We start from the raw sequence: 27382 nt of genomic DNA on the forward strand, positions 1-27382 counted from the left end.
TCTTGAGACCTCTTCTTTCACTCAGTGTCTGCGTTAAGTGTGAGCCCGGGGTGTGTGTGAGCAGCACAGCCCTTCCAGCCTGTCTGCATGAATGCCATTTTTTCTTCCTCAAGGCCCCGTTTTCAGGGTCTCTCAACTGTGAGAGCAGTGTGGTATCTTTCGTAGAATCATAGAATGGTTTGGGTTGGAAGAGACCTTAAAGATCATCTAGTTCCAACCCCCCTGCCATGAGCAGGGACACCCTCCACTAGATCAGGTTGCTCAAAGCCTCATCCAACCTGGCCTTGAACACTTCCAGGGATGGGACAGTCACAACTTCTCTGGGCAACCTGTTCCGGTGTTTCACTACCCTCATTGTAAAAAATTTCTTGCTTAGATCTAATTGAAATCTGCCCTCTTTCAGTTTAAAGCCATTGCCCCTTGTCCTATCTCTGTACGTCCTTGTCAAAAGTCCCTCTCCAGCTTTCTTGTAGGCCGCTTTAGGTACTGGAAGGCTGCTAGAAGGTCTCCCCAGAGCCTTCTCTTCTCTTTATCCTTAAAGGAATCTTATTGAAGAAAATGAACCAACATGAATGAGGGTGAGAGACTCCAGCTCTCCCTTTCCTACAAAAGAAGGGGATTCTGTCCCAAGTTCGCAGTCAATTACAGCAGCAGTGCTCCCATGGATATTGAGGGAAGCTAGGGCATCCCCTAACCAGCTCACTTGGGAATATTCGGGAGAAAGCAGAACATAGTTGTTAATAGAAACCTTTAGTTGCTCTTGTTCCTTAAAAAAAAGAGGAAAAGAGCTTTTCTAACATTACTGCTTCTTTTACACACCACTACAGAACGCGGTGGTGCTCTACACAGCCCAGCTTTGTTTGTACACCCAGCCCTTTAGCCCTTCGCTGCCGCTGCACTGCTGTACAAAGGTAAATCCACTTGGACCAGTAAAAGATCATTTAAAACAAATAGTAAAATGAACAGCATTTGCAGAGCAATAAAGGAAACACCTTTGCAAACAATTCACCCCCATTTTGAAAAACGTTAGAGCATTGGTCTCCAAAGTTGCAAATAATATTTTTATTAGGTTTCAGATGCACACACACAAACTGAGGCAGCATACACTCATAGATGTTTACAGAGCCTACTTCCAACTGCATGGTTATGACTTAACTCCTTCATCATCAAGCAAATTCTATAATGGAGAACATAAAATAAGTCATTAACAATGTTTATGCGGAAGCATATTGTGTTTAAATGCACATTGTGAAGAAAAAAAAGGCATTAAGATTGTTCGGAGCATAGGAAGTGAGGAGGGAAGGAGGAAATCATGTTTGTTGAATGTGTTTATGTGAGGATTACATGCAGTTTATGCAATACAAGATCTCAGAAGCAGATAAGATCTTCTAAATCAGCCATAAAATCTGTATCTGATTTTTCACACCAAAGAAATAACAAAAAATGGTTTTGTTTTCTCAGGAGGAAAACAGAGGGAAGGAGGCATAGGGCCAAATTCTGATCTCACTTTCGCTGGTGTTTGGTGAAATTGTTGGAAATATGCTGGATTTACACTGATGTAAGCGAGATTAGAGCCCTGCCGGTGGCAGAGAGAACATTGCCTCTGTGCATTTAGTATGGTTTGGGGCTATTTTAATACAAAACCTATTTTAAATACATTGATACTGCTGTAATGCCTTGAGAAGGTCATGGTAAGCGAATACGGACAAAACATTACACAACGATTTGCAGATTTAATATGATTTTGCTGATATTGGGCTGAGTTCTTTGAATCTCTGTATAATATTGGTGTTTAAATGTGTTTCTTATGAACAAGTTCTTAAATTAGAAGAAGTAAAAGAGCATCCACTGTGTGAGTCTGAAGTGAATCAACACCCACGTCGTGTCCCTTTCAGTTGCTAAGTGACATCTTGTCTCGTCTGATCTTGTAAATTTAATTTCTGCCTGGATGTGTTTATACTCTCAAGAGGAATCTATCCAGGCAAATCCTTCGTTCTGCAGCGCAGTCTTAGCTACTGCTGCATGGCTCGTAGGTGATGCACAGTCATTTGTCACAGACGTTAACAAGGTGGAGTGAATCAGAGTCGGGGCCTCAATGTCCCTTCTCCACCGCCTGTAGGTCCATTCTGGTGTTTGGGTGCATTTCTTCTATTTTTCGTGCTAAATCTGAGGTCAGATTCTATACCACTGTAAGCCGGTGGAGATGCTTTTATTTCAGTGGATCTGTAGCGATTTGCACTGACTGAGAATTTGGCCCCTAAAAGCTTGAGTCAACAAAAGTTTTAACTGGGGAAAAAGCAGTAGAAAGAACGAAGTAAGTAAAGCTGTTGCTGTCAGGAGACATTTCTATTATGTAATCCTAAAATAGTAGTGTTTTGAGTATAGCCTATTCCATCATCCTAAACAGAACTAGTACAGTTGGGAAAGCGGGGGGAGGTGTGAATCTTTCAAGGAGGTCTTTGAACGTTTTCTTCAAATGTTCATTGCATCTAAGATCCCATTTTTTGTGTGCCTTTATTTGCTCCAGAATACCGCCGGACTGCCAACAAAGGAGGGCCTGTCCTCCCAGGAATTTTCTGCATTCCTCTCTGGAGTAGGCATTTTTCTCAGCTACAAAGGCCCTTTGGCAAATTCCCTCTAATCATTGGATTTACCCTGGGCTCTGATAGGTGCCATTCATGAACTTGGTCTGCTGTTTGATGAAGCTGAAGCATTAATGGGATCTTTTCATGATAAACAAAACAGAGTAACATTACTGGAGGAATCACAAAGCTGCTCTTGTAGGGCAGTGTGGTTCATTCTCCCTCCATTCTCTCTGTTTCCCTCTGTTCTCCATTTTCCTTTCGTTTCTTTCTCATCCTTCCTTTGCTTTTATGAACATACATTCTTTTTTGTTGGTGGGACCATTTTTAGTGGCAGATCTTGCCAGCTCTGCTCACCTCAGGAGGCGATGGGATAGCTCACCGCCCGTGCTCAGCCCTGGAAGGTTCAGTAAGCCCCGTACAAACTGCCTGGCTTTAGCAGCTCAGTGGTTTCTCCAAGAGGTCTTAGACACCATCAGAGCAGAGTCATAAATGGATCTTTATTCCTGTCTTCCCTCCCATGGGTTTCATTCCCATCAATAACTGGCGTTCAAAGGAGGAAGAGAAAGAAAAGAAGTTAAGGAAGGCCTCACCTTGGTATCAAAATAAAAGGCAAAGTTGCCACTGCTTTTAAACTCCATTGGTCTTAGTGACTTTGTAGCATTTTAGACAACACATTTGCAGATTTTCTTCTCTAGTAACTTTTTAAGAAGTACTGTACTGTCCTAGTAATGGATATGCTGCGAAAAGTCCTATTCTGAGATGACAGAGATGAAAATAGTTGTATTTATAAAAAGTAAGCTCAGCGATAAGATAGAACTGCATCTTTTCTTTGAAGTTGTTTTTTTGTGGGGTGGTGAGACCCCTTAAAACGTAAACACTTAGATGGTCTTTCTAACAACTTTGGTTGGTTGACATGCTGAAGCGTGTTCTCAGTCTGAGGAAACGTTCAGTTGAGCTGTCAGACTCGCTGTATAGAGCATGGTTGAGCTCCAGCCTCCGAAGCAGCCTACTGAGCTGAAGCCCCAGAGAGCCTGGAGCCCTCCAGACTTCAGCAAGATCCCAGGGAGCAGCAGCAGCATACTGCTCCCTGCAGAAACCACCAACCATGAGACCTGTCCCTTCTTTCCTTCAAACATTTCACACATCTTCTGATGAAACTTTGCACCAATGGCTTGGGTGAGCAGTACAGCTCCTTTTTAAAAAAAACAAAAACAAAACCAAAAATTTGCAAGATGTTTCTTAAAAAAAAAAATTCATTTTAAAATTCTGCGGTCAAAATCCACTAGATTTCCAATAGGCAGTTTCAAACCAATTAATTTTCTCATTCGCTACTTGAAGTGTTAATTCATCTCCTCTTGAAGCTAATAATGAATCAATGAAATAAACATAAATCAGACACTTTTATTTCAGAACTTCCATAAGCCAACTGATCTTTTTTCACAAAAAGACTTCTTGCTGGAATTTTCCTCTCCAAAATTAAAAGAGAGAGGAATCACAGAGAAGGGAGATGGGCATGTTGTCTTCCATGTGTCGCACATAACTTGTCATGCTTCCACCCTGCTGAGCAACACTGTGTTTGGAAAGTGTCAGGAGAAACACTGGATGTACTGTGAGTATGTTACAGAGCTCTTCTTAGACTCGTAAACGGTAGATCAACAGGCTACACGTGAGGGTGTTGCAGTCTGTAGCTCCTTTTTTTGGTACCCTAGAGAACCCTCCTAGCTCTTCAGATAAGGGCCTTAACCTTAAGCACCTGATGGGATTGTTTAGGTTGGAGGAAACATAAAAGTTCTACTGTAATTTGGCCTAGTTGTAGCTCATTTGGGGAAAACTGCTGAGGGCTTGAAATATCATGCAGTTTAATCTTCCTTCATTCCTTTGTCCATCCCTCTGTGCATCCGTCTATCCATCTCGGGTTCATTGCAAAGCTATTGGAGAAGGGAGGGCTTTTCTGATGTACTTGGGGGATGCAAAAGGCTGCCTGAGCTGACAGTCACAGAAATGGAAAGCCCTCAGAGATCCAGCTGACAGCTCTGAGGTTAAAATGAGTGTGAACAAGTGGGAGTAAGGGCTTGGACCTCTGACGAATTAAGGGAAAAATGGAATGAGAATGACTGCGGTGCTGTGTAAGCTAACCAGGCTGGCTGACCAGGACTAACAAATGCCCTGTCTTGGTCAAGCCACGGCCAAGACCTACTGGGTGTAGTTCACCAGCTTCCAAGTGCTGTGCTTCCAAGGAAGCCACACCTGATAGCGTGCACTTCTGGAAATTTGGCAGCTGCTGAGGGTTGGGAGAGTACAGAAAGGAGTCAAGGCACTGGCTTGATAAAAATTCAGTCTCCTTAGCTATAAGACACAAGATATGAATGACCTCAAGGCCCCGAAGCCCCTCAGGTCTTCCATATCAGCTTCCAAACCTAGAGTGCACGATGTTTTATTAACAATTGCTGTAAATATGAACACTTACTTGGCACCAATCACTGTGGTGTTCAAGGACCTTCATGCATTTTAGTGAATTAATTAAACATATTACAGCGTTTAATGCCCACGGTGGGAGATTCAACCCTGGGCCGTGTGGACTCGGAGTCGCATGGTTTGAGTGGGGACACATGATTAAAGGTTGTGTAGTCATAACTCCAATCAGTGCACTGGCAACTTTATTTTGTATTTGTTCTCTTTTTAAATTCACCTTCCAAAACACTCATTGCCAAAAATACCGCAGGGATAATGAAATAATGTGAAAGCAACTTTATGTTCCAAATTGTATGTTTCATACCTCCTGAGAATATCTTGAATGGTATAGAAGTTAGAAGTACCTTTAAATAATGGAAGTCTTTTTCTCGAAGACTGTTGGTAAAAATGAGCTTTGTTGTCCTCAAAGAATTAGTGCTATAAAACACCAATCATGGTTTACTTGTGATCCAGCATGCTAATTACACATGACAGACTAAAGTTCTTTGAAGTCTAATTCTTGATTGTGTCTAATAATCTCGGGTTTTATAGTGCTGAACTTTAAAACATAGGCCTGCAGCTAAACTGATGCAGGCAAATATAGTCGTGAGGTCACATTTAACAGTGATTGAAGGTGAAGTCCTTCTAGTGTTCCCTTGGAGACTAGAGTAGAGTCATGAAGGGGTCACCCCAGAGGTCAGTCTCCAGCCACAAGCTCCGGTTTTCTACAGATCTATTTCCTGTGTATTTGACGGAAAAAGGGTAAGATAACCATTTGAAAATTCTGGCGACTCAAGTAAAATACTTCCCTTTCCATCAAATACTGGAAATATTGGCATGGGGAGAGGGAAGACTGTGCCTCTGAGTGCCCATGGCCTCTTCCAGCTCACTGAAAACAGACATTGGACCTCTGCCTCTGCTGCATGGAGTGAACCAGCAGATGAGGGTCCTGCTGAGGGTCTTTTCCATAGCCATACCCTTTGGGTGATCTGATTCCTTCAGGTGAAAAAAAACTTGAAGAAGAATACGTGCCCTGTGCGGGAGATGAGATTAACATTGGAGAAAAGCTTCTGGTGTTATAGAAGGAGCACGATGACCATTGTCTCCTTAGTTCCCTGTGATGCTAATGGGTTGACTTCTTCTTCAAGGGAGGAACAGGTAACAGCGTACCTAAAGGCTTGTTTTGGATTTTATTCCAAGTTACGAAAACAAAAGACATGCAACACTTACTTCTCCCTAAAAAGATGTCCCTTACTGCTCATTGCTTCCCTCCTGCCCACGGGTCCTGCGCAGATGGGCTGTGAGCAGCCATGTCCCACCATTGCCATGGGTTCACAGCACCAGCTCTCCCTTTCCTCTCCATTGTGGAAGTGTAGTTCATGAGCAATTTGAATTGAGTGTGAGGAGCTGCATCGTCTCTCTGTTACACGCAGGGCTGTGATTACAACTGCAGCAAAATTTGAGACGCAGCGGTGCGTGGTTCAGCTTGGGTAAGAGTTTACTGGAACCAGTTTGGAATTTTTGGAGGATAAATTTTTTCATCCAGAAATACTAAATTCTTTAATCAGGAACTCCTAAGAGGAAAGGTCCATTTCAATGAGTTTCCTATTTCAATTAAAACAAAAAAAAAAAGTTATATGTCCTGTTCCGGCATTTTCTAAATGAAAAAGTCTGCTTTTTTGTTTGAAAATGAGTCAGTCTATGATTAAAACAAACATGAAAGATCAGAACTGAGTACCAATATCTGAAATGAGAAATTTCAGTTGATTGGTTGTGTTGGTGTTTTTGTTTCATGAACCTTTTTTGATAGTTTGATTTTTAAAGGGCTTTTAATTACTTTTCTTTGTCAGTCCTGGAAATACCAGCTGCTGGGTCATACAGCTTCTTCTGATTTTCTGCCCTTAGCATGACATTTGTCAGGTTGCAAGGCAAAGTCACTCCCCTTTGGTTGCATGGCAGCGACACGTCCTCTGTCTTGGTTCCTGTGGAGGAACTGGCTATAGCTGGAAAGAAAAACGTGCTCTTTGATCGATAGCACCATGATTTCTTTTAACTTCGGGAGCTGACTTTTCAGCCCCAGCTTCTTCTCAGACAGTCTGGTCTTGGGGCCAGAGAAGAGCTATGGTACCACTACCATCGTGGTGGCTGTTGTAGATCATGTGCCTCATGCAAAAATTATGCAACTTGTCAAGTCGGTTTAGTCCTGAGAAGAAAACACAGTCTGCAAAATTCTCACGAAGCAAGGAAAATGTTTCCTGATCAGTGTTAAATTCTGCACGAGATCTTCCAGAAAGATAGTATAGCCTCTTATGTGGAATTGTAATAACCTCATAAAACTGGTATGAGGTTGATTCTTCACTCATGCTGGAGCGTCAGAACTTGGCTTGCTCACCCTTCGTGTTTTCAGTTCTCACATGCACATGAGGTATACGTTTTGAAGAATGAAGGCAATTGATCACGGGAACAGCTTGCTTAGGGGATGTGGTGGATTCGTCAAGATTTGCAGTCTTTAAATCACAATTGGATGTTTTTCTAAAAGATATGTAATACTTCAACCTGAAATTATGATGTTGATGCAAGAATTGCTGGGCAAAACTCCATGACTTGTGCTGTGCAGTAGGTCAGACTAGATGACAGCAATGGCACCTTCTGGTCTTATCGGTGTCTGTGGGATGTGTTCAGGGATTTATTAATTACTGTGACCCCTACACTATGCCTCAGGTCAGTGTTTTATTCAGTTTGCTGTTACCATGAAGACTATTCACATTGCCGTAGCAGTAAAAATGATCCGAAAGCAAAACTTCATCCCTTCCAGGGCTGCATCTGGACAGAGGACAAGTCATCTTGGCTGCCTGTTGCCAGTGGAGGACCCCACGTAGATAAGCTGTAGGAAGATGTCCCCTTCAAGATCCAGCGGTGCCGGTGGAAGAGGTCACTGCCCTTGGCTGCTCGTCACAGCCACCCGGCCAGAGGTTACTGACCTTGCCCAGCTGCCGCAGAGCGCTATCTGTGGGCGCTTCCTAATCCGCTCCAAGCAAAATCAGCCGGATTAGTTCAGTCGATTTAAATGGTTGATCTGAGCGAGCCTGGCCAATTTTGTCTGAAGGGGATGGGAAGCCGTGCCACAACACACGCCGGCAGCAGAGCGGGGAGGGCAGCAGCCAGTGAGTGGTGCCGTCCTCCCGCAGGAAGAGGACGCCTGTCCTCCGGCTCAGAGCTGGCCCTCCCTTCCCCTCTCTGCTGCCGATTCCCACCTTGGAGACTGTCTCATCAGGAACAGATGATTAGTCTCCTTATGTTGCATATCCAATTATCCTGTGGCACGAGGCTTTTTGCTGCCATATTTGCATGCATCCGAGCCCCACTTGAATTCCGCTGTAATTATCTTGACTGCACCTCCGCCGTTTCGAGTCCGGGTTACAGGCACATCCTTTCGAAAAGCATTTGTTTTACTTACTCATCTAGGAAACAGAAGTTCACATCCTGTGAGTTGTACTGGCCTTGTTTTTCCTGCTCATTTCTGGCATCACTCCACCACTACTGCAAAAATCTGTTTAACTTGTCAGCTCCCAGCGAGCAATAATTGCATTATCAGCTCTATCAGGTTATCAGCAAACCTATAAAGCAGTGTCTTTTCATGAACCCCTATGCCTTGCAGCCCCAGTGCTTGCAAAGCAGCACACATGAAAGAGCTTGCCGTGCCTGGCATCAGTACAGACTTGTGCTGAGACTGGCCTCATTTAGTGCAAGTTTTATTACCTGTGGAATTTAAAAAGGATGTTCAATGTAGCATGTCCGACAGGCAGGAAGCAAACTAGGGCTTGATATTTAACTCTGGTTAATATCCAAATATTTTGTTGTGCAGGAACTGCTTATTTTTGTTTAATCTTTTCAACAGCCACCGAGCCAAAGTCAGCTGTAGTCATAACCTCAGTAAGGAGGCTGAGGGCTTGCATATCCAGCAGTGGTATTCCAGATTTAAAGGAGTGTAATCTGGTCAAATGAAGAGGGAATCTGGTCTAGCATCTGTAGTTTCTGTTGATTTGAAGAAGGTGCATCGGTTTATACAACCTGCTACTCTGTGGGAGGAATTTGAGGATGGCGGTCTTCAAGAACTGATGGAAGCCAGTCCACGCTAGTTTTATTTTATTCCAAGCGTAATGTTAGTTGGCATGTGATGAGATCAGAGTTTCTGTTAGATGTTAATTGAATTTATTACAGCAGCCTTTGCTGGTGTCACTTCGGTGGAGGTCCTGTCCATGTTTCCATTATAAACTTTGTTTATTAGTAATAACATAGCCATAAAAATTCTCTCCAGATTGAAATGTAGTGCGCAAGTTCTCAGCTGAGATCCAAGAACGTTTCTTTTTTCCTTAAAATTTGAAGGAAGTTGGTTTGGCCATGGTTTAGTTAGAATAAGATGAAACTAGGATTTTGGCTGCATTTGGACATATTTTACTTTTCTTTCACTAAAAAAGAAACATTTTATAGACAATAATTTTCTTTACTGTTTTTATATATAACAAAATAAAGGAACTGGACAGCAAAAGATTTTGCATATGATTTAACTGGCTATCCGCATCTGAAAATGTGGCGTAATTCCCCATCTCCTCAGCAAGGGGATTCCATTTTAAGGTCAGTGGTGAGGGAATAGGGGTTGTTATGCTCTGCAAGTATCGTGTAGGCATCTCCTTTTAAAAAAATACATATACAGTACAGGATTAGATCGTAGGTTCACTAATCTAATGTCCTGTATATAGTAGTCAGCACGAGAAAAAGATACAAACAGTTTCCTAATAGACAGTTATTAACAGGGGAAGCTCACAAGGGAAGATTCATTCTGCCTTATGGGCCTTTAATGGTTGTCAGACGCCCTGAAACACAAGGATGTAAGTGTAGATGCAGATGTCAAACAGTACTAATCCACTTTTTCGCTTCTCTCTATTCTCCTTATAGTAGCTTCTATAGCTACTTTTGATAATTTGATGTAAATAAATGACCCACAGGCAGGATGCTGGCCCCACAGACACCTCGTGCAGCCCCCACAAGGCACTCTCTAGCTGTGGGCAGTTTAGCGGCTGCAGAGGTGACATGGTCTAAACTGTGGCAATGCCACGATATACCAGTGCCCAGACTTTTGTGTCCGCAGACTGGTGCGCTGGAGAAAGGCAATTCATCTCTCTGTGCTCCCAGCTCCCATCAGACCTATCTGATCACCTGGAGGGATCAGCATTTGCACTGAGTGATACCTTGCTCACCATCAGCCTTGCTGCTCTCACTCAGTGTAGGGAGGCCAGCCCCAAAACAATTGGCCCAAGGCTTGGCAGAGTGATAAAGGAAAGACAGGTCCATCTTCTCACAGTTGGACTCTCCCTGTTCCTTGTTGGCAGGCTGCTTTGAGGGGGGACTTCTTTGCAGGCAGGAGAGAGAAGGGTTTTTAGGTGGAGCTTTTGTAGGTGTTGTTAGTCCACTAGATTCACCTAGGAATTTTAGGATTGTTTTATGTTACGAAACTGCTGTCAGTGTTTTCCAGCCTGTTTTTCACAGCCCAGTACTATGTATGGTCTTTCTTTTAAAAACTATTCATCAAGTGAATTTAGTTCTTGTGAAGGGCGTTAGTCTGACAGTCCTGGAATCAAAGTCATCTGTTAATTCCTCATCTGGATTATATCGTTACCCCATAATTCTGGGGAACAGTCATGTGCTGAAGATCAGCACATGGTTTTTAAGCTTGGTTGCTTGCCCCAGTCCATGACTGCTAACAAGAGCCCTGATGAGTGGCGATTGCAACATCCTCACCTATGGAGCGAACAGCTGCTGCAGTGGGACTGGGACACCACTGTTGTGTTTTGCACTTAGAAACTTCCTGCCGGCTTGGGTGACACATGCTGTATCTTTATTCATGTTTTAAATTTCTATGCTAGAAGCTGTGTAGCTGCTCACTGCGCTGACAGAGCCACTAAGTCTGGCACCGTTCTCATGCCCACAAGGCAAAGCCTGGGCTGGGCTGGGCTGGGCTGCTGGAGCTGGTGGCCCAGCTGCCCCACGGGCCGGTCCCGCAGAGAGTGCTGGCAGCTGGAGCAGTGCTGCTGCTGCAGCCCCAGATAACTCCACAGGGAAGGGATTGATGGCCCTGTGATCTACACTGACATGATATGGCATAAATGGCACTTGCTAAAAGTTTAGTGTTTTTTTTTAATGAAAGTCCCTATGTTAAGCATAGGCTACTGGCTTAGCATTTCACTTCTCAGACTGCTATTGTGTCAGATGTGACAGAGGCTCCTGCAGACGTGATGGAAGGATTAGAATACAAATGTATGTTCCTCAGAGACCTCGGAAGCATGAAGTGACCAAAGGAGATCTTAGAAGATTAGGTGGCGGAGGTTGTTTTATGGTGCATAAGCATGGTTGCTCAAATGCATGAGGTTATCTCTCCATCGGTGTGTGGAAGGTTATGTGGAGAGAGGGAGAAGCCAGAGGTGCATGTGTGTTTTCCAGCCTGCTTTCACATGACCTGAACCAAATCCAAATAGTTCAGGGGCGTACTGAGATATGCAGCATTAACCCATTCACAGGTTGGAGAAGGAGGGAAGGGAGGAGGTACTTGCGGAGATACCACACCCCTGTGAACCTTTCAGGCCAGCTGTTGGACTGGTGTAAATGGGTCTGGCTCCATTGACCTGGAGCTATGCTAAGTATGCATTAGCGGGGCTGATGCCTTCAGGCAGATCTTGCTTTGTTTGCATTCATTCAGAAATGGTGCCAGTGACATGAGCACATATTTTAGAATTTAAAAATACGAATCAGGCTGATTTCAAATGTGCTGCAATTTTTTTTCTTTGTGTTAGTTGTTTATGGCACTGGAAACTACAAATTAGGAGGGATCCCAAGGAAGCATTTGATCTAAAATAAGGAAAATTCCTTTAAAGGAGAAATGTTTAAGGGGCTGATTGTTATTTATTTTATTAAGCATATAAGGGTTGTTTGGATTTGTGTCCTGCCTGTAATTCCTGTGTTTAGGGCAATGGTGATGGGAAAATGGTATCCAGCAATTTATGAAAGGTGATACTGTGTCAACAGATAGGCAGTGAGTTAGGACATGTGACAGTAATCTTCCACGGCATTCAGAACATTCAGACCATATGCTTTAAAACATCAGGAAAATACATGTCAGAACCACTTCCTCCCCATGCCCGCCTCCCGAGGAGGAGAGCCGGGAGGCTGCTTTGCAGCCCTCAGCGCCAGGGTGCTCTCTGGAGAGGAAATGGGCTGGAGGGCAGAACCACAGCACCTTCTCCCAGATGAATGAATGAATGAAGTTCAGACGTGTGAGGGAGTGAATGGGCGGGGGCAGCAGCTGCGTGACGTTAGCAGGATGCAGTGGACTGGTGTGAGGTTTGCTCACCAGTATTTACTGACTGTTTTTTGAACGGTCGTGTTGCAGCAAACTCAGGGAAATAGATGGTGGAAGCATGGCCGTTGGCTGTCGTTTCTACTCCCGCTTTTCCGCACTGTCTTGGTTTTCATCTATAGATTGTAAGAGCTTTTTAGAAACACAGCAAGTCTTAGCATATATAGTTTGTACAGGTGATGAAGGCTAAAGAATGTTAGAGAAACAAACATTTTTGTCTTTGGAGGCTGGCATTGGCAAAAGATTATCATGGAATCGTAACATTGTAGAAGGATTTGGGTGGGAAGGGACCTTAAAGATCATCTGATTCCAACGCCCCTGCCATGGGCAGGGACACCTTCCACTAGACCAGGTTGCTCAAAACCTCATCCAGCCTGGCCTTGAACACTTCCAGGGATGGGGCATCCACAACTTCTCTGGGCAACCTGTTCCAGATTATTTTTCAACTCAGTCAAAGCTCATTGTCAAGACATACCCATCTCTGCCCGCTGCTTCTGCTCAGTGAAGACAAGTTGCAGGTACAAACTCAAGTCCCAAAACTGAAGAGAGCAATTTGGGAGCTTTTTTGAGTGCATGTACAACCTGGAGGATCACGGGAAATCCCCTTTGTACCTCTTCTGCTCAGTCTGGAAAACTGAGAGTTCAGACAGGAGGAAGCACCTCAAACCACAAATAAACCGTTCTGTTCATTTGAAGGTAATGGGCCAAAACTTGGTATTTTCACTCAGGCAGAAATCTCACCGAAGTCATTAGGGAGTGTGCCTGAAGAAGAGCGGCAGAACTTGCTCTGGAGTTATTTATTAGGACTAGCATTTTTGAACCTCCTACTGGTAGCGCTCATCTGCCTAAAAAACAGACTTCTTGGGAAGGGAGTGACAGTGGAGTCCTGTGTGGAGGCTATTAAATTGTTTATGTTCTGTGTTAATATTGATTTAACAATCATAAAAGGAACATAAATGTTTTAAAATTAAACATTTCTTTGTTTAAATATCAAACATTGGTGTTTCTCCTCCTCCTGATTTTTAAATCAGCCTCGAAGGTGGCTGGGGCTGGGTTGCAGTCATTTCTTGCCATCCCTCCTAGGTAACTTTTTAGCAGCACAAAAGCTTCCAGGCAGGAGAGGGTACCAGACGGCTAATGGTAATTTTCAGGGTTATTTCTAAATGTGCGTCACTGTTTATTCCTGTTGAGAGGTGTTCCTTACCTTTTGAACTTTCTGACTGCCAGCCCAGGTCATCCAAAGTGTCACACAGATTGATATTTCGAAATGAGTTCAGCACAGCATAGAGGGGAATAACCCATTCAGGCCTCCTTGAAAGATCAACGACGGCTTCCTTAATGGAATAAGGGGTGACTCAGTGTTTTATGAGCATCTCTCAACACAGTTATTAGTTTTATCAGTCTGAAGTTCTAAAAGACAGCCCTTGTGCTAACAGCCTCTGAGTCAGTGCCAGCTCGAAGCTCTCTTCTGCCAGCAAGACCTCGCCATCTACGCCAGCTGCTAAATTCGAATACCTGGGCAGGACTCCCCAAGAGGGAACTTCTCAGCTGGTTTGTGATAGTCCTCTTGCCTGGAAAAGGGCCTGGTGACTTCATACCTCTTTGCATTTCCTCTTCTTGGGCGAAAGGAGCAAATCAAGCTCTGGTTACTTGAGGTGGCTTTGGAGCTGCTTGTGCCAGTGCCACATCTGCAGCTCGGACCCACGGATATATTGGCAACTTTTAGCCTTGCCCCTGCGCCGAGGCGGAGGAGCCTGCATCAGCCCTGGCTCCGTGTAACGTGGAGGTCCCCAGCAGCGGGCTGGCCTGGCTCCAGGGGTGGCGTTGGCAATGCAACTCCCTGGCGTGAGCAGGGCTGTGGAGCGACTCAAGGGAGCTGTCGGTGAGCACGCTCCTCCGCTGACGCCTCATTTGTGACCTTTCGTGCAGCTGGACAAAAAGAAAGTTTCCTTTAATCCATCCAGTAAGGCTCGCTGCCCTCCCTCAGCAGCCTCCAGTGCTGCTGCTTGAAATAGAGGTATGTCTGAAAACACCCTCGCCATAAAGAAGAATCGCTTCAAGGCATTCCTCCCAGAAGTGAGATCTCTGGGATGTGTTCGGTCAGCCAAGAAAAAACTGCGCAAAAAAGTTCCCACAGTCACGCTTCCTCCTAAGCCACAGAGCTGGATTCAGACAGACCTCTACGAATAAAGTGGTTTTTAAGCACATTTCTGCTTTCGGTCTGGTTGCCTTGTGCTTGTCATTGGGTGTGTTTCTGGGTCACGGGGTGGCGCCTCTGGGAGAAGCGATAGGCAGTTGTGAATATCCCTCTCCCCCTGGTGCTGGGCATAGTATGCGCTTCCTGACATGTGCGTGAGGGATGTGACGTACAACCTCGCCGCTCGCCGCCCCGCGTCCGCTGGATGCAGGTAGTCTGCTCTGCACTGCGGGGCATGGCTCTTCCCCGGCAGCGTCAGCTTGGGAGGGGAAAACAAAACAGCCAAGGATAAGTTGGGGTTTGAAGTGCTGGGAGAAAAGGCTACTCAAGCTTAATGTTGTGTAGAAAATGCATCGGAAATGTGCAGGATTGCAGCTTCCGTCTCACAGGTCTCCTCCTTCCTGCCCAGCCCTTCACGATTGTACTGAGAATGCTAAGGGAATAAAGTTGGTGGCTGCCTGAAAACACCCCTCCGGGGAAAAAATGCTGAAGAGCTGAGGTTTGTTTTGGGGATATTCGCTACAGCTGTTGGGAGGGTTGCCAGGCTTGCGAGCACCTAAGTGCGGGCAGCTTTCCTTCCCCTGCCGATGGTCCCGAAACGCTGCTTTCTCACACGCAATGAATGAGACTGGAAGGAAACCGTCCGACTCTCTACAGAAACTGCGATCAAGCCTCCTGTATTCCTGCAAGAGAGCAAATCCTCTGGCTTATCTGCCGCCTCATTCCTCAGTGCTGTTTGCAGGGGCTGGAAGAATGCGCTCAGGCAGCAACCCAGCTCCGACAGAGAGCCAGAGCGGGGGGAGATGGGCAAAGAGGCTGAATCACTCCCATACTCCTGTGGAAGTGTCAGGGAGAGCTGTGTGTGAAGCATGCACGTCTTTCAGCAGCAAGTTGTCTTCTCACTCTTGATTGTCAGTGACCATGAAATGCTGGCAGGAGGCCACCCAAGACACCCATTCTCTCTTTTTCTAGCTTTCAGGGATCCCAACACTTCGGGATAATTAAATAAACGTAGATTATCAGTCCAAAATAATAACACTTTACAAAGTGGAAATGCAAATTTCCTGCGATATCCCTGAATAGCAGGTGGTATTTCCTGAAGTATTGTTTCTGACCTTCAGGGAAATAGATATTATGAGCCGACTGAAGAAAATGACAACGGTATCAAGCTCCAGCAATTAAAGTAAAACAACGAGAGGATAATCGAGTAAAGCAAAAAGCAAGAGAAGGCTTGGATTTTGTATATTTATTGTTGGGGTTTTCTGTAATGCTGGGGCACGGGGTGCACTTAAGATGCAGCAACGTTCTTTTTGCAGGAAAAGCAGTGGTAGAAAGGAAATATGAGAAAACATTCAAGTTCTATTGCTTTTAAGGACACAAGCAAATAATCTGGAATAATTAACAGTATTGGTATTATTAAGTAAGTAAAAATAAGCTGAGTGACAGGCTAACTAATATTTGTATATGTCCAGCAAAGCAGACATTCACTAGAGCTTCTAACAGTGACATCACAGGCAAACATGCTTGTATTTCTGTTAACTAGATTTTGCTTTGAAAAAAGGACAATCTGTGCTTGGCTACTGTCAGGCAAAAATCACAGTTTTGGTTCCGATTTTGTAAAAAGGAGATGAGCTATTAGGTTTGCTGATCTACACTTCATGGAGTGTCGCTTGTATCTCGTTTGAGCAAAAGCCATCTAATGTGATCTTATGTATGTAAGGCTGTTTCCTCCACTGCATTCAAAACCAGTACCTACCTAAAGCAAAGACCTGATAACTGATTTTAAATGTCTTCTGAACAGGCATTGCTGCATATTCTTACCTTATATATAACTTTATAGCTGAAGGATCTATATAATGCCTTGCCTCACCCCGTAGCACCTCCAAGGTTAGTTTTCTTCAAGCACCGCAGTCCTGCTCTCTCCTGCGAGCAGTTATTCACGCTGTCAACCTGGTGGATTTGAGTTGGGTTCATGTCTGTGAGATTGTTCAAATTTGGGAGTTCCAGTTATGTGCGTCTGGTCTTAGCGGGTTTTGTGTCAGCTCCTTTAGTTTTCCTTGGTCATAATTTACTATTTAATGTCTCTGCAGCACATGCGCGTGTGTTCCTGCCATGTAAGGAAATGCTCATGAAAAAGAAACCATCTTGGCAGTATTTTTACGAGACAGACTAGCTCTCCATTGTTAGACTAGTGACATTGGTATCCGACCCTTGGTTCGCAGGTGCTAAGGCCAGATGGGACCATGTGATAAGATAAACTGATGTGACCTCCTGTGCAGGATGGGCCGTCGGAGTCCATCACAAGTGAAGGTCTACTACAGATTGCTTAGGATTATGGCCGGAGGGTGATTCCTTCCTGTGGATGGCATTTGAATGCAGGTGACAAACTCTCATAACCTTTTGAGTCATATTTTTAAAACGAGGACTGTGATAGAGGTCTAGACCAGTTCCAAGAAACCTGCATTCAGTGGTATTTTTGACACTGACGTGTTCTAAGAGGAGGCGTTTCATCTCTCTGGGCCTCTTTTCCACAGCCCACCTTCTGTCACTCTTCCATGTTTGTAGCACCCATTCTTCACGTGAAGGGATCAGCTGTGCAACATCTAATGCAGAGACAGTAAATTTCCCTGATTCTGCCAATGTGGTATGAAGATCTTGTTTGCCAGCATGTTTCTGCCTCACTTGCTGGGTTCATTGCTTGTTTCCTCAGAGTTGTGCAGTGCCATGGGGAGACAGGAACAGAGCGAGTAGGTGGGTGAACATTTGCTGGGCAGCCTGGGAATGGAAGCTTTGGTGTCTTTTTCTGTCTCCAGTAGCACAGGATTTGATGCCTCCTGGTCGCACTGCTGGCTGTGGTACATAGTCCAGCATGAGAACAGTTCATGAACTATTGGAGGGCTACAGTCATCTGAGTGCCTGGAGGCATCTGCCATTAGGTCCAGCTCTCAGTTGACAGAGTCTAAGAAATACCCTAGAAGCAGCAGGGGCTTGTTGAGAATTGCGTGATGTTTTGTGCCAGGCAGAATCTGTTCAGGGTGAGTAGGTCACTGAACTTGATTTTAAGAATTAAAATATCCGTGATAAAAAATATCTTGATAACTAAAATATCTTGATAATTAAAATATCTTGATACATCCTGGGATGTGTCAAGAGAAGCGTCGTCAGCAGGTCAAGAGAGGTGATTCTCCCCTTCTACTCTGCTCTTGTGAGACCCCTCCTTGAATACTGCATCCAGTTCTGGTGTCCCTACCATAAGAGAGACATAGATTTGTTGGAGCGTGTTCAGAGGAGGGCCACAAAGATGATCCAGGGGCTGGAGCAGCTCTGCTACGAGGACAGGTTGCGGGAGCTGGGATTGTTCAGCCTTGAAAAGAGAAGACTTCGGGGGGACCTAATAGCTGCCTTCCAATACCTGAAGGAAACCTATAGGAAGGCTGGGGAGGGACTTTTTACAAGAGCGTCCACTGATAGGACAAGGGGAAATGGGTTTAAGTTGAAGGAGAACAGATTTAGATTAGATCTTAGGAAGAAATTCTTCAGTACGAGGGTGGTAAGACTTTGGAATAAATTGCTCAGAGAAGTTGTGGATGCCCTCTCCCTGGAGTTGTTCAAGGCCAGGTTGGACGGTGCCTTGAGTAGCCTGGTCTAGTTGAGAGGCGTCCCTGCCCATGACAGGGAGGTTGGATTAGATGATCTCTGAGGTCCCTTCCAGCCTATGCCATTCTATGATTCTATATTCTATGATTAAGACTGATCAAAAATTAACAGTCTTAAAGTATAAGCCACCTTAGTGCATTCGCGCAAAGTTCCTCTCTCCAATTCTGTAAAACAGATAGGGACATAATTTATAGTCTGAGATATTTAATGCATGACTGAGTTGCAGCGTCCTGGCTGAGCTTTGATAAGTGTTGGTGACTACTCATGGACAGCCTGTCCTCATTGCTAAGAACTATTTCATTCACCTTAGTACAATACATGTGAGGTGATGCTGTATATCCTCACGTCTGAAGCAGGCTAAAACCCATATGTGTTCTTGTTATTGCTGCTTACCTGGTGGTGACTTTTAAAATGCCTTTTAAATCAGTGATGTGGTTGTGTACTTAAATCATGCAGAATGCAGTAGCTCCCTACTACCGCAATGGAAGGTTGTTTGTTTGTTGGTAGCTGTTCATAGATTAAATACTCAGTGTGATTCATATTTTAGACAACAGAATTCAAGTCATGAGATAGTCATGGGAGGAGTACTGGTGTTTTGAAAACAATGAGGTCATGATCTGAGTTTCTGATAAATACATCCAACACAAGCAGGGTTGTGTTCTCTTTGTAGACCAGTGCAGTGAAAGGGGTGTGTATATGTCCCCTGGACTCTCAGATTATATAGGCTAACTGGGAAACAAAATTAATACCTCCAAGGACACTTAGCTGCTGTGCTGGGATGCACTTTTCTCTCTGATTCACTTAGGATGAATACCTTTGCGTGGTACTCAAGAAAACTGTCTTTGGAGGTGTTGTTTTTCAGATGAGATGTAAAATCAAGGCCCTGACCACTTGTGGCCATTAGCGTTCCCATGGCACTTTTCAAAAGAGTTGGGGTTTTGACCCCAGTGTCTTGGCCAAATTCCAGTTTGGATAATTATATCCTTCCTTCCCTGGCACGTACTGTGTATATGTTGTTCTTCACCTCATGTTCCAAATGGATGTAACATTGTCTTGTGCTGTTAAAACAGCTACCAGACCTCATCCCTGGAATGGCTGCATTCTGGTGCAGAGTGAAATGGATTCCTTTATAAAGTTCCCGTGTCACTTCCAGTGTATAAATCACTTTGGAATCTGCAGAGATAAAAAAGATATTCACAGATGAGATTATGTATTTAAATATTGTGATTGGTTTTAGTTATCTGATATATATTATTAAGCTTTTCATATGGAAGCCTATGTGGAATGGAGGAGCAGTACCGGTATGACCCATCACACGGCATCACAGGTCTCCCACAGGACATCTGGTGATGAATTAGATTTCAATTTCTGAAGGAATATTGAGGGCTAAGAAAAATGTACTTGGAAAAAAAAAAAGAAATCCACCACAAGTGATGCTGATGAGGAGACGGACAAACATGTTTGTCGTGATGGTGTCCAGGCACTTCCCAAGTTTTTTTGCTTGGAGTCTGCCCTTGTCTGCTATGTACCAATAGGTCAGGTTCTGACTGGAATTAGTTCAGTAGTGTTCAGGAACTAGATGTCCTTGTCTGTATTTGTGTTACTATGGGATGATAATCAGTGAATGTATTATGCATTTTGCTCCTAAAGTCTCTGTGGTTCATTGGCATCCCAAGCTCTCCCAGGAACATAACTCATGCACACCAAAGACTCCCCCAGGACATTGTCAGCCCTGCATTTGGAGTGTACTATGGCTGAGACAGCTAGGCAAAAGTGCACTGCCAGGTATTACTGGCCGGAGCTATAAGCCAGGGTTAAAAACTTGAAATGGACCTACTAATTGTTTTCTAGGGCAGGGCTGCTTAAACTAAAACTCGTGGACTGCGTCTTCCCTGCCAGAATTATCAACAGTGCAAAATTACCCTGTGTCCTCTTTTCTGAAGGTCCTTATCCTGGTCAGGGGGCAACAGCTTTCTTTCCACTGTGCTTGCTCTCTCTTCAAAGATGTTTGGATCCTGCTTTTCATCCATCTGATCTCATGTCTATCGGTTGATCCAAGCACAGACATCATCTCGTCATGGGATGAGCATGGATATGAAAGAAGTTCTTCATGTATTAAGTCATGGTTGGAGTTGAGCATAGAGACCTTGAGTACCTCCGTAAGGGACCATTCAACCAACCTCATCCTGAAAGGTTGGGCCTCATCACACTTAGGAGTAAGGAGAGGGAGGAGACATTCACAGTGCTGAGCAGGGAGCCATATGGAGCTTACGTGATATTGGGGGGTTGCCTCTGAGATACGGAATGCTTATTAATAATCTCCTGATGTGGAGATCTCACAGAAGTCCTGGCTTTCTTGTCAGTCAAGAAGCTTTCTGGAACTGTGATGAGGCATCTGGAAGACCCATGAAATCGTCAGTTTTGGGCTTGCAAATGAGTTTACAGTTAGCAAAACATAGTCTTTTTGGAAAAAAGACTTTTGGGAAAAGAAGAAAAGAAAAAAAAAATAAAGCCCAGTATCTGCTTAGTAAAATGGAGTTAGACTATATCACTTTCATGAGCTCTGCATTTACTTAATTATAAAAAAAATCTATATTCAGTAATAAAGGACAATTATACAATGCCAAATGAGCAAAATAACCACAAATTGCCAAGGGCATGTGCCAGCAAGGGCAGACAGGAACTGAAATGAAAAAACACGGCTGAAAAGGCCATACATTTATTAACATAAATGCATCTAAATGAGGCCTGAAGGCAGACATTCCAGGGAGGTGATGAAGAGCGAAGAGGCATGGGCAACTCCTCATCCCATCACTGTCCCCCACCCTTTTGAAGTGCTTGTATAACAAACAGTGAATGTCCTGGCTGTCCCGCTGCCAGCGCTGTCTAACCACAGAGCTGAAGGAGACCTACTTCTGCACAGATTGCTGTGCTGAGAGATGGCTTGAGTTCTTCTTCAGGAAGAGCACGTGCTCCTGCAGATCCTGCTGTCATCAGCCTTTAACGGCAGGTTGTTTCTCTGCTTGTGGGTAGGGGTGTAATCCTCCACTCCCCGAGGCGCTACAGTCCCAGGGCTGTCCTGTTTCTCTCTTCCTTTTTTATGATCTGAGAAGATGAAGCACTCCCATAAAGACTGCAAATGCATCTGATCCTAAAATCTTAAAAACCCACCAGTACATAAAACAATTTCTAACCAAACTTCCCAATTCCTCTCTTTAAAACACCACAAAACCCCCAAAATATGTCAGTAATGCACATACTTTTAAAAGCATAAAAGAAGCCAAAAATATGACAACAATACAGCCATCTTGTGCGTGTTGATGGACAAAAAGAAGTATCAATAAGGAATTTCTGTGTGTTTCCTCTGAGTTCCTTGCACATAACGGGCAGCGCAGAGACCTCATTCCCATTTGTGTGCCGGCACAGAAGGTGGTGTGCGTTTGGTCCCCCTCTTCCTCACCATCTCTCCTTGCCACTTTCATTCCTCCATTCCATCCCTTTGGATCTTTCCCACTGTGCAACCCAACCAAACCTTCCCAGCGCTGTTGCCTACCAGCCAAAGATTTCCAGAAGCACCTGGGTGTACACATGGTGTCCCAAGCTATACTATTGTTTCCTCACCCCTCCTCCAAATCGTAGAATCATAGAATGGTTTGGGTTGGAAGAGACCTTAAAGATCATCTAGTTCCAAACCCCCTGCCATGGGCCGGGACCCTTCCTTCACTGGTGGCCTCCTTGCTGGCCATGGGGTTTGCCTGAAAGTGCAATGGGCTCTGGCATCTGTGGGGCTCATGTCAAGGTGCGCCCTTGCACTCCCTGGCTACGTTCTCAAGATAAAACCTTGCATGAGGCTGGGCTGGGCAGTCACAGGCACAGAACATGGGGATATTTAGTGCCTGGGAGCAGCCTGCTGACCACCAGCAGAAGAATCTTTCTCCACACTGTCAGTAGCTCCCTTACCTGTTAATATCTAGAGTATCAGAGTATCCTTGGCCACATTGCTGCCAATGCTAAAATGACCTTGCAGCTGCCATTAAGGGATCTGGTGCTGATATAATACCTGATCTCACGGAGGCAGATTCTGTTCAGCTGCAAAACAAGCTTCTCTCCACCCAGTGTACCTAATTCCCAGAAAGGGTTATATCTCTCTGTGCCAACTACAGCAGCATTTGGAGGCCAGCTATTCTACTCCTTCATCCAGCAAGCTGCTTTCACCTCTGCTGCCAGGACCACCTAGCCACAGATGCTACCAACTGGTGCATTTTTGGCACGTCGCAAACCACATAGGTTCCAAGCGCAATAAAATGTGACTAATTGGGAGATGGAAGCATTTACCTCTTTGAGTGGACTGCAACTGGTTTGTACCAAGGGCAGAATTTAGCCAAGGACAGGATTTAGCTTTGTTTTTTGTGTCATGAAAAATCAGGTTTTGTCACTTAAGCAACAGAAACAACAAATTTGGAAGAATTATCGGGAACTGAGAGTAAATATTGAGCAGTCCTATTCTCTGAAACAACCTGCGTTTGGTAAAATGTTCACAAGCACTCCTTAGCAACCGTAACATTTAAAAGCAGGCCGTGTTCCAAGTGGCGGATGGAGCTCTGTGAGCGAGGAAACCACTTTGAGCTGTACCAGGGAGCGGGGCTGTAGTAGGGTGCTCCAGGCACTGCATTCTTGATGTGATATCGGGTTTCAGTACTATTATGAAAAAAGCTGCAGGGGATTTGCATGCATACCTAACACACATACCTTTGATGTTCACATTGTTAGATCCAAGCAACAAATAGGATTTTCAGGTCAGACATAGCTTCCAAAAGGCTATTAATTAACTGTAGCTAGACAGTCAAGTAATTGTCCTGTAAAGATTACGGTCTTCTCTCCTGGACCAGGCTAAATTCAGAGTCTGTACAGGAACATAAATAGAGCAACTCCAAAATTACATCAGGATTATCAAGAGCAGAATCTCTATCTCCATCTCTCTCTTCTCCCGTCTTTCCCTCTCTTTCGGACTGAGGGAAGCATCTGTACACAGACACTATTCATATTTCTGCTTTTGTTTCTGACACTGTTCATATTTCTGCATGTTTCTGGCTGACGACAGGATATTGTAGATACTGACATTGCACTTTTTTATTTAATGGATTCTAGCTAGATAAAATGGTTTTGCAACCATCTTTTAAAATTCATTACCGTGTCACGTGGATTTCACAATGATGCATATGATGAAATTGTTATTAATGAGTGAATGGTAAATGGAATTGCAGAAATGCAATGCAATGGTTTTCTTTCTGCTTTGCAAGGAGTGTCTACAAATCATGCCTTTGGACATAATGAATGTAATTTCCATTTAAAAAAATAACAGTATGAACTGAGTTCAGTATTTAACATACCACACACCAGAATGATCCCAAAATATATCAAGCCAGGAAGTGGATTAAATACAACTTGCCACTGAACCCCTGGTATATTTCAAGTACATGGAAAATGTATTTCTATTTTGGACACTGACTTCTTTATGAAACTGTGCCAGGATGTCAGCAGGCTCTGGTCGGGCTCTGACAGACACTCTTAGCAGCATCAGCTTCCTGGAGGCAGTAATAATTACCAAATCTATTTGATTCGACAGACAGCTATCAGACATCTGTATATCCCAGACGTACAAAAACATCCCCAGCCAACCATGTGGCTACCAATGGATCTGCTCAGACAAAGAAGTTCAAGAGAAGTGCCTCAGGCCAGATCCTCAGCTGCAGAAAATCAGCCAGGCAGAGTCGATTGGCCTTCCCTGCGCTGCCTGCCTTTTCTTTGGGGGAAAACCCTGCCCAGCCGTCGCAGGGCAATGGGAGGTCACGGAGGCGATGGGCTGGATGGGAAGGGGAAGCTCCTGCAAGAGTTTAGGGCTGGGCCTTGGGATGACCACAGAAGCTCTGTACAAGATGCTTTATGACTCTGAAGGGGCAGGAATGGCTGTGCAAAAGAGGCTGCCTGCATCCCTTGTATCCTTATGCCCGTTGGTGCAGATGAAGGGACAGAGAGAGAGCTCTGCCTAACAGGATCTAGAGTTGTGTGTGTGCTCAGTGAGCGAAACAGTGCCTGGGCACAGCTTCAAGCACAGCCCTGTCATCATCTGTGCTGTGCAGTTGGGACCCTTCTCTCCTTCACCCTCTTGTCCTCTGCCACCTAACGTAACACCCATATGTGGTTAAGGAAATCACACAGCCCGCGGGCTCTTCTCTCTAGAGAGTGTTGAAGAGACTTCTTCGTATGGGAAGAGGAAAGGCGGTACAGATGCAAGCCAGGCTGTAGACCTGGACTGGACTGTTTTCTCATGTAGGTGAAGCCCGCAGGTCTTCTGGTTTCTGCACCTGCCTTTACGTAGTGCCCGGTCTGACGCTCTCCTCCTCTGGTTGAGATGTGCCTTGTTGAAACATGAAGTGCAAATTTCTGGAGGCAGTGGCACTTTCAGTGTGTGGCTAAACTGAAGAAATATGCGATGGGCTGCCACGGGGAAGTACCCAAGGGAGGGCACTGAGACTCCTTGGCTTGAATGGCTACCGTCAAGGTAGCTTGAATAGCCACCTCTCTGGAGCAGTGAAGGTGCCCACGGGCTGAGGGAAGTGCGTGTTGTGTTTTCACCAGTATCGTCCTTCATGGGCACTTGTGAAGAAGCGCAGCTCCAGGCTGTGGCACGGCCATTGCAGTAGCGCTGTGGTGGGGTCGTACGTGGGGCACGGGGCAGAATTGCCACCTGACACTACTGGGGTCACTGCCGTAGTCCTGGGGCTGCCCGGCGGAGCAGTTTACCCTTTGTTTTCCATCACTGCCACTTCAGTTCTTTTTCCATCCCTGCCTGTAGGTCTGGACCTGTTGATGGCAGAAGCTTTCATAGGCCTGGAAATGAATTTGACTGTTTGTATCTAAGCCTACATTGTGGAAAATGGGCTGTGCATGTTTTCCAGTTTCTAAATGACACAAGGACGTTGTTACTGCATGAGTTAAGGTCTTTGTGACCTAGGGGAGGAGAATTAATATAGGAGGCCAGAAAGAGAAATGTTACCTGACAATAGTTACATTTTGAGCAAAAACACTGCAGTTCAGTGTTAGCTTTCCAAAGGGTAGCAGATTCTGCAGCAGGTTGTCTGGTTTGGGACTTTACTGCCCTGTTTACTGTGTTGTTTCGCTGGAGGCCAGTGCAAAGGTCAGGGGGATTCAGGAGCTCCTGACAGTCAGGTGCAGGGATAAGTCCCGTTGATGACAGTCCTGCAGCTCTAATCAGCTCCACACAGCCACCGTCACCGGTTCCGCTGGGAATGGCCTCTGAAGCAGGAGCTGCCCCTGTTTTTTGGGTCTGTACAGCAGGAGGTGCCTGAACAAGAAGAAGGAAGACTCTAAAACAAAAGTTGGAACCGGATGGTAATGCGATATGGTGTTTTTCACCTCTAGGTCATCAATTCAAATCTAGTCTGTTTAGTAGTGACCAAAAATCATTTCCGCATGGGCCAGGAGAAATTCATGGTGAACACGAGAATTGCTGTATCCAAACAAAGATAGTCTGGAGATAAACAGTTGCACAATAGTTATTTGTCTGGAGAAGTCTGCAAGGTATAAAGCTAAGTAGTTTACGATTGGTTTATATCCTTGAATCATGAGGACTTGGTTTCTTTGCAAATAACTTATCGTATATTTATGTCTACTAAAATGTAGGGGTTTTTTTCCTTACGCTGTAACTAAGAATAACTGGAACCTCCCATTTGGCTTTTCCAATAGTCTGTCTGTGTAGGGAGTTGTAAATAGACAGATACGTGTGACGTTCGCCAGACAAAAGAGCCAGCTCATGTTTCCTTAGCTGCGTATCAGGGAAACTTCAATCCTGAACTGTGTACTAGAATTATTCTGAAAGGCAGAAATTGCTTCTTAATATTTTAGCAGAAAAATGCACAGGGTGCTGAACTGAACCTGAACAAAATGCATCAGGAAAGTTTATCAAATACATCATAGATGATAATGAAGTAACAGAGGAACCCAACAGAGCAGTGAGGACTCTGAAAAAGAGCAGTCAGCAGCAACAGATCCTCCTGCTGCCAAACTGTATTGATTTAAGCCGAGTACGCCGATTTAAACTTTGCTTATAGTATTGAACCGCAGATATGAGGCCCATTAAATGGGTATTTCATAAGCTGCACTACCCTAAATATTTTATGGAAATGTAACCAATACTGGCTGAAACATCATAAAAATTAATAGCATGTATCAAGAGCACTGAACTAACAGCTACTGTGCTTTGAATTTTGATTATATCCTTGATAAACTCAATGGGGTATTGTTGTGCTTGCACTAACAGTTCAGCTAGCAGATGAAGAAAAATTATGCTTTTTCCCTTCCCATTCTAACCATTAAATTTGTACTTACCAAGAGCTGTAATGGTGGAAAATCTACTGCTGTGAGGAAGGCTGGATCAAAGCAACTGAAAAATAATGGGCTATACGAGCATAATAGAAAATAGAATTTGATTTTTAATACATTTCTTTCAGTTTTTATCCATTCGGAACATAAAACCCTTGCAAACGTAGCAACTTACAGACGTTTTGTAGCGAAGGTAGCTTTCTGTAAACAAAACGCGTGAAATTCTAACCCTGCCAAAGTCAGTTGTTTGGCTTCCATTGGATATATACGTACCTGACTGGATATACGTGCCAGTGCCTGAATTTTCAGGCTACCAAAAGAGTCATACGAAGCGGTGTGTTTTGAATTCGCCAATTGAAGTATAAAATTTTGTTGCCAGTCAAATAACTATTAAAAGTCACTTTGTGTACTTGGAAAACTGTGATGCTCGCTGCTCTCCTCCACAAGTGGAACAGAAGTACTGTTTACTTTGTCATCAGCTAAAGTTATTGGTGCAGCTCCTGAGCTGTTGCAGGGTTTTCCAGCAGCAGTTAGGGGAGGTCAGTTTAATAAGCTAATAAATATTTTTTGAATGACCTGACTTTGTATTTGGTATTAAAAACTCTGAGGAGTGCCAAGTAGGATAGAAAATAAAGAATAAAAGTTCCACAGATTTTGCCAAAATTCTCCACAGATTAC

Source organism: Tauraco erythrolophus, chromosome 4 (assembly GCF_009769465.1).
Source record: "Tauraco erythrolophus isolate bTauEry1 chromosome 4, bTauEry1.pri, whole genome shotgun sequence".
NCBI lineage: Eukaryota > Metazoa > Chordata > Aves > Musophagiformes > Musophagidae > Tauraco > Tauraco erythrolophus.